Consider the following 7,500-nt stretch of genomic DNA (forward strand, 5'->3'; position numbering starts at 1 on the left):
TTGATCTGCAGCAGACTGATATAGAATCTATCCTATGATGTTGAACTGGAGCAGACTGATATAGAATCTATCCTATGATGTTGAACTGGAGCAGACTGATATAGAATCTATCCTATGATGTTGAACTGGAGCAGACTGATATAGAATCTATCCTATGATGTTGAACTGGAGCAGACTGATATAGAATCTATCCTATGATGTTGAACTGCAGCAGACTGATATAGAATCTATCCTATGATGTTGAACTGGAGCAGACTGATATAGAATCTATCCTATGATGTTGAACTGGAGCAGACTGATATAGAATCTATCCTATGATGTTGAACTGGAGCAGACTGATATAGAATCTATCCTATGATGTTGAACTGGAGCAGACTGATATAGAATCTATCCTATGATGTTGAACTGGAGCAGACTGATATAGAATCTATCCTATGATGTTGAACTGGAGCAGACTGATATAGAATCTATCCTATGATGTTGAACTGGAGCAGACTGATATAGAATCTATCCTATGATGTTGAACTGGAGCAGACTGATATAGAATCTATCCTATGATGTTGAACTGGAGCAGACTGATATAGAATCTATCCTATGATGTTGAACTGGAGCAGACTGATATAGAATCTATCCTATGATGTTGAACTGGAGCAGACTGATATAGAATCTATCCTATGATGTTGAACTGGAGCAGACTGATATAGAATCTATCCTATGATGTTGAACTGGAGCAGACTGATATAGAATCTATCCTATGATGTTGAACTGGAGCAGACTGATATAGAATCTATCCTATGATGTTGAACTGGAGCAGACTGATATAGAATCTATCCTATGATGTTGAACTGGAGCAGACTGATATAGAATCTATCCTATGATGTTGAACTGGAGCAGACTGATATAGAATCTATCCTATGATGTTGAACTGGAGCAGACTGATATAGAATCTATCCTATGATGTTGAACTGGAGCAGACTGATATAGAATCTATCCTATGATGTTGAACTGGAGCAGACTGATATAGAATCTATCCTATGATGTTGAACTGGAGCAGACTGATATAGAATCTATCCTATGATGTTGAACTGGAGCAGACTGATATAGAATCTATCCTATGATGTTGAACTGGAGCAGACTGATATAGAATCTATCCTATGATGTTGAACTGGAGCAGACTGATATAGAATCTATCCTATGATGTTGAACTGGAGCAGACTGATATAGAATCTATCCTATGATGTTGAACTGGAGCAGACTGATATAGAATCTATCCTATGATGTTGAACTGGAGCAGACTGATATAGAATCTATCCTATGATGTTGAACTGGAGCAGACTGATATAGAATCTATCCTATGATGTTGAACTGGAGCAGACTGATATAGAATCTATCCTATGATGTTGAACTGGAGCAGACTGATATAGAATCTATCCTATGATGTTGAACTGGAGCAGACTGATATAGAATCTATCCTATGATGTTGAACTGGAGCAGACTGATATAGAATCTATCCTATGATGTTGAACTGGAGCAGACTGATATAGAATCTATCCTATGATGTTGAACTGGAGCAGACTGATATAGAATCTATCCTATGATGTTGAACTGGAGCAGACTGATATAGAATCTATCCTATGATGTTGAACTGCAGCAGACTGATATAGAATCTATCCTATGATGTTGAACTGGAGCAGACTGATATAGAATCTATCCTATGATGTTGAACTGGAGCAGACTGATATAGAATCTATCCTATGATGTTGAACTGGAGCAGACTGATATAGAATCTATCCTATGATGTTGAACTGGAGCAGACTGATATAGAATCTATCCTATGATGTTGAACTGGAGCAGACTGATATAGAATCTATCCTATGATGTTGAACTGGAGCAGACTGATATAGAATCTATCCTATGATGTTGAACTGGAGCAGACTGATATAGAATCTATCCTATGATGTTGAACTGGAGCAGACTGATATAGAATCTATCCTATGATGTTGAACTGGAGCAGACTGATATAGAATCTATCCTATGATGTTGAACTGCAGCAGACTGATATAGAATCTATCCTATGATGTTGAACTGCAGCAGACTGATATAGAATCTATCCTATGATGTTGAACTGGAGCAGACTGATATAGAATCTATCCTATGATGTTGAACTGGAGCAGACTGATATAGAATCTATCCTATGATGTTGAACTGGAGCAGACTGATATAGAATCTATCCTATGATGTTGAACTGCAGCAGACTGATATAGAATCTATCCTATGATGTTGAACTGCAGCAGACTGATATAGAATCTATCCTATGATGTTGAACTGGAGCAGACTGATATAGAATCTATCCTATGATGTTGAACTGGAGCAGACTGATATAGAATCTATCCTATGATGTTGAACTGGAGCAGACTGATATAGAATCTATCCTATGATGTTGAACTGGAGCAGACTGATATAGAATCTATCCTATGATGTTGAACTGGAGCAGACTGATATAGAATCTATCCTATGATGTTGAACTGGAGCAGACTGATATAGAATCTATCCTATGATGTTGAACTGGAGCAGACTGATATAGAATCTATCCTATGATGTTGAACTGGAGCAGACTGATATAGAATCTATCCTATGATGTTGATCTGGAGCAGACTGATATAGAATCTATCCTATGATGTTGAACTGGAGCAGACTGATATAGAATCTATCCTATGATGTTGAACTGGAGCAGACTGATATAGAATCTATCCTATGATGTTGAACTGGAGCAGACTGATATAGAATCTATCCTATGATGTTGAACTGCAGCAGACTGATATAGAATCTATCCTATGATGTTGAACTGCAGCAGACTGATATAGAATCTATCCTATGATGTTGAACTGGAGCAGACTGATATAGAATCTATCCTATGATGTTGAACTGGAGCAGACTGATATAGAATCTATCCTATGATGTTGAACTGCATTCTACTGATATAGAATCTATCCTATGATGTTGAACTGGAGCAGACTGATTTAGAATCTATCCTATGATGTTGAACTGGAGCAGACTGATATAGAATCTATCCTATGATGTTGAACTGGAGCAGACTGATATAGAATCTATCCTATGATGTTGAACTGGAGCAGACTGATATAGAATCTATCCTATGATGTTGAACTGGAGCAGACTGATATAGAATCTATCCTATGATGTTGAACTGCAGCAGACTGATATAGAATCTATCCTATGATGTTGAACTGCAGCAGACTGATATAGAATCTATCCTATGATGTTGAACTGGAGCAGACTGATATAGAATCTATCCTATGATGTTGAACTGGAGCAGACTGATATAGAATCTATCCTATGATGTTGAACTGGAGCAGACTGATATAGAATCTATCCTATGATGTTGAACTGGAGCAGACTGATATAGAATCTATCCTATGATGTTGAACTGCAGCAGACTGATATAGAATCTATCCTATGATGTTGAACTGGAGCAGACTGATATAGAATCTATCCTATGATGTTGAACTTCAGTCTACTGATATAGAATCTATCCTATGATGTTGAACTGCAGCAGACTGATATTGAATCTATCCTATGATGTTGAACTGGAGCAGACTGATATAGAATCTATCCTATGATGTTGAACTGGAGCAGACTGATATAGAATCTATCCTATGATGTTGAACTGGAGCAGACTGATATAGAATCTATCCTATGATGTTGAACTGGAGCAGACTGATATAGAATCTATCCTATGATGTTGAACTGGAGCAGACTGAAACATTGGAGACCGACATGTTTATAAAATAAGATATAACATACTTTATTACAGCATATTATAAAACAACAAGTGAGCTCACTATGAGTTAGGAAAGGGACAGGGGGGGGGGATACCTGGTCTGTTGTCCAACTGAATGTATTCAACTGACATGTGTCTTCCGCATTTAACCCAACACCTGTATTAAATCTGATCTGGATCACATGTAATGAGTTAATATGAGTAGCTACCTTCACCTGTATTAAATCTGATCTGGATCACATCATGTAATGAGTTAATATGAGTGGCTACCTACACCTGTATTAAATCTGATCTGGATCACATGTACTGAGTTAATATGAGTAGCTACCTACACCTGTATTAAATCTGATCTGGATCACATCATGTAACAAGTTAATATGAGTGGCTACCTACACCTGTATTAAATCTGATCTGGATCACATGTAATGAGTCAATATGAGTGGCTACCTACACCTGTATTAAATCTGATCTGGATCACATGTACTGAGTTAATATGAGTGGCTACCTACACCTGTATTAAATCTGATCTGGATCACATGTACTGAGTTAATATGAGTAGCTACCTACACCTGTATTAAATCTGATCTGGATCACATGTAATGAGTCAATATGAGTAGCTACCTACACCTGTATTAAATCTGATCTGGATCACATCATGTGATGAGTCAATATGAGTAGCTACCAACACCTGTATTAAATCTGATCTGGATCACATGTAAAGGGTTAATATGAGTGGCTACCTACACCTGTATTAAATCTGATCTGGATCACATCATGTAACAAGTTAATATGAGTGGCTACCTACACCTGTATTAAATCTGATCTGGATCACATGTAATGAGTCAATATGAGTGGCTACCTACACCTGTATTAAATCTGATCTGGATCACATGTACTGAGTTAATATGAGTAGCTACCTACACCTGTATTAAATCTGATCTGGATCACATGTAATGAGTTAATATGAGTAGCTACCTACACCTGTATTAAATCTGATCTGGATCACATGTACTGAGTTAATATGAGTAGCTACCTACACCTGTATTAAATTTGATCTGGATCACATCATGTAATGAGTTAATATGAGTGGCTACCTACACCTGTATTAAATCTGATCTGGATCACATGTACTGAGTTAATATGAGTGGCTACCTACACCTGTATTAAATCTGATCTGGATCACATGTACTGAGTTAATATGAGTGGCTACCTACACCTGTATTAAATCTGATCTGGATCACATGTAATGAGTTAATATGAGTAGCTACCTACACCTGTATTAAATCTGATCTGGATCACATGTAATGAGTCAATATGAGTGGCTACCTACACCTGTATTAAATCTGATCTTGTCACGCCTTGGTCTTAGTATTTTGTGTTTTAGATAATTAGTTGGTCAGGCCAGGGTGTGACATGGGTTTATGTTATTGTGTTGTTGTATTGGGGTTTTTGTAGGCATTGGGATTGTGGTTGATTAGGGGTGTGTTTAGTATAGGTTTGGCTGCCTGAGGCGGTTCTCAATCAGAGTCAGGTGATTCTCGTTGTCTCTGATTGGGAACCGTATTTAGGTAGCCTGGGTTTCACTTTGTATTTCGTGGGTGATTGTTCCTGTCTCTGTGTTAGTGTTCGCCAGACAGGCTGTATATGTTTTTTTCACGTTCTGTTTGTTGTTTTTGTTATTTCATGTATCGTCATTTGTCTATTAAAAACATGAGTAACCAACACGCTGCATTTCGGTCTGACTCTCTTTCGACAAATGAAGAACGCCGTAACAGATCTGGATCACATGTAATGAGTTAATATGAGTAGCTACCTACACCTGTATTAAATCTGATCTGGATCACATCATGTAATGAGTCAATATGAGTGGCTACCAACACCTGTATTAAATCTGATCTGGATCACATGTACTGAGTTAATATGAGTAGCTACCTACACCTGTATTAAATCTGATCTGGATCACATCATGTGATGAGTCAATATGAGTAGCTACCAACACCTGTATTAAATCTGATCTGGATCACATGTAAAGGGTTAATATGAGTGGCTACCTACACCTGTATTAAATCTGATCTGGATCACATGTAATGAGTCAATATGAGTGGCTACCTACACCTGTATTAAATCTGATCTGGATCACATGTAATGAGTTAATATGAGTGGCTACCTACACCTGTATTAAATCTGATCTGGATCAGATTTAATGAGTAATGAGTCAACAGTAGCCAACATTTATGAATGGGATATTATATCAGAGTTTACACCAATGTTTCATGATGTCATAGAGTTCACAGTCTACACTGCTGTCTCTTTGTCCCTGTAACCATGACTACACCTCGGCGCCTTGGTTGTCATAGTGATCAGACTGGTCGTCGCTGTCGTCTTCCTGTTCCTGTTCCGAACGCGGCGTCGTGATGGGCGTGTCCTCCTGGTATAAGGCCTCGTAGCTGTCAATCACAAACGCTCCCGACTGGGCCAGCATCCACTTCAGCTCTGCAGGGGGTCAGAGGTCAGAGGTTAGAGAGAGAGAGACAGAGAGAGTGTGTGGGTGTGTATGTGTGTGTGTGTGTATGCGCATGTGTATTTGTGTGTGTGTGTGTGTCTGTCTGTGTGTGCGCATGTGTATTTGTGTGTGTGTGTGTCTGTCTGTGTGTGTGTGTGTGTGTGTGTGTATGCGCATGTGTATTTGTGTGTGTGTGTGTGTGCGCATGTGTATTTGTGTGTGTGTGTGCGCATGTGTATTTGTGTGTGTGTGTCTGCCTGCCTGTCTGTCTGTCTGTCTGTCTGTCTGTCTGTCTGTCTGTCTGTGTGTGTGTGTGCGCGCATGTGTATTTGTGTGTGTGTCTCGTATGTGTATTTGTGTGTGTGTGTATGTGCATGTGTATTTGTGCGTGTGTGTGTGTCTGTCTGTGTGTGCGCGTGTGTATTTGTGTGTGTGTGTGTCTGTGTGTGTGTGTGTGTGTGTGTGTCTGTCTGTGTGTGTGTGTGTGTATGCGCATGTGTATTTGTGTGTGTGTGTATTTGTGTGTGTGTGCGCATGTGTATTTGTGTGTGTGTGTCTGCCTGTCTGTCTGTCTGTCTGTCTGTGTGTGTGTGTGTGTGTGTGCGCGCATGTGTATTTGTGTGTGTGTCTCGTATGTGTATTTGTGTGTGTGTGTATGTGCATGTGTATTTGTGTGTGTGTCTGTCTGTGTGTGCGCATGTGTATTTGTGTGTGTGTGTGTCTGTCTGTGTGTGTGTGTATGTGTGTCTGTCTGTCTGTGTGTGTGTGTGCGCATGTGTGTGTGTGTGTGTGTGTGTGTTCTCACCATCTTCCAATACGTTCCTCCCACCACAGGCCTTCTCTCCTATCAGGGAGTTGATGATACATCCTGAGTCGTAGATGAACAGGGTGGGGAGGTGGCTGACAGGGTAGTTGGGGACACACTGCCCAGCGAGGATCATCAGGAACTTGCACTCAGGGAATTTAGGGGCCAGGTAACTTAAGTGGTGATTCAACAGGGAACACATAGGTACACTGCAGAGAGACATAGAGAGAGGGGGAGAGAAGGAGGTAGGGAGGTAGAGAGAGAGATGGAAACAGAGAGAGGGTGAGGGAAAGAGAGAAAAGGAGAGAAAGAGAGAGAGAGAGGGAGGTGGAGAGAGAGATTGAAACAGAGAGAGACAGAGAGGGGGAGAGAAAGAGAGAAAAGGAGAGAGAG

At 39.8% G+C, this 7,500-nt stretch overlaps 1 pseudogene; it reads right to left on the reverse strand.

Moving 5' to 3' along the window:
• Positions 1-6,128: 6,128 nt before the first annotated feature.
• Positions 6,129-7,500, reverse strand: part of LOC135535937 (phosducin-like protein 3) — a 3,962-nt pseudogene continuing 2,590 nt past the window's right edge.

This window comes from Oncorhynchus masou, unplaced genomic scaffold, assembly GCF_036934945.1.
Source record: "Oncorhynchus masou masou isolate Uvic2021 unplaced genomic scaffold, UVic_Omas_1.1 unplaced_scaffold_5338, whole genome shotgun sequence".
Classification (NCBI taxonomy): Eukaryota; Metazoa; Chordata; class Actinopteri; order Salmoniformes; family Salmonidae; genus Oncorhynchus; species Oncorhynchus masou.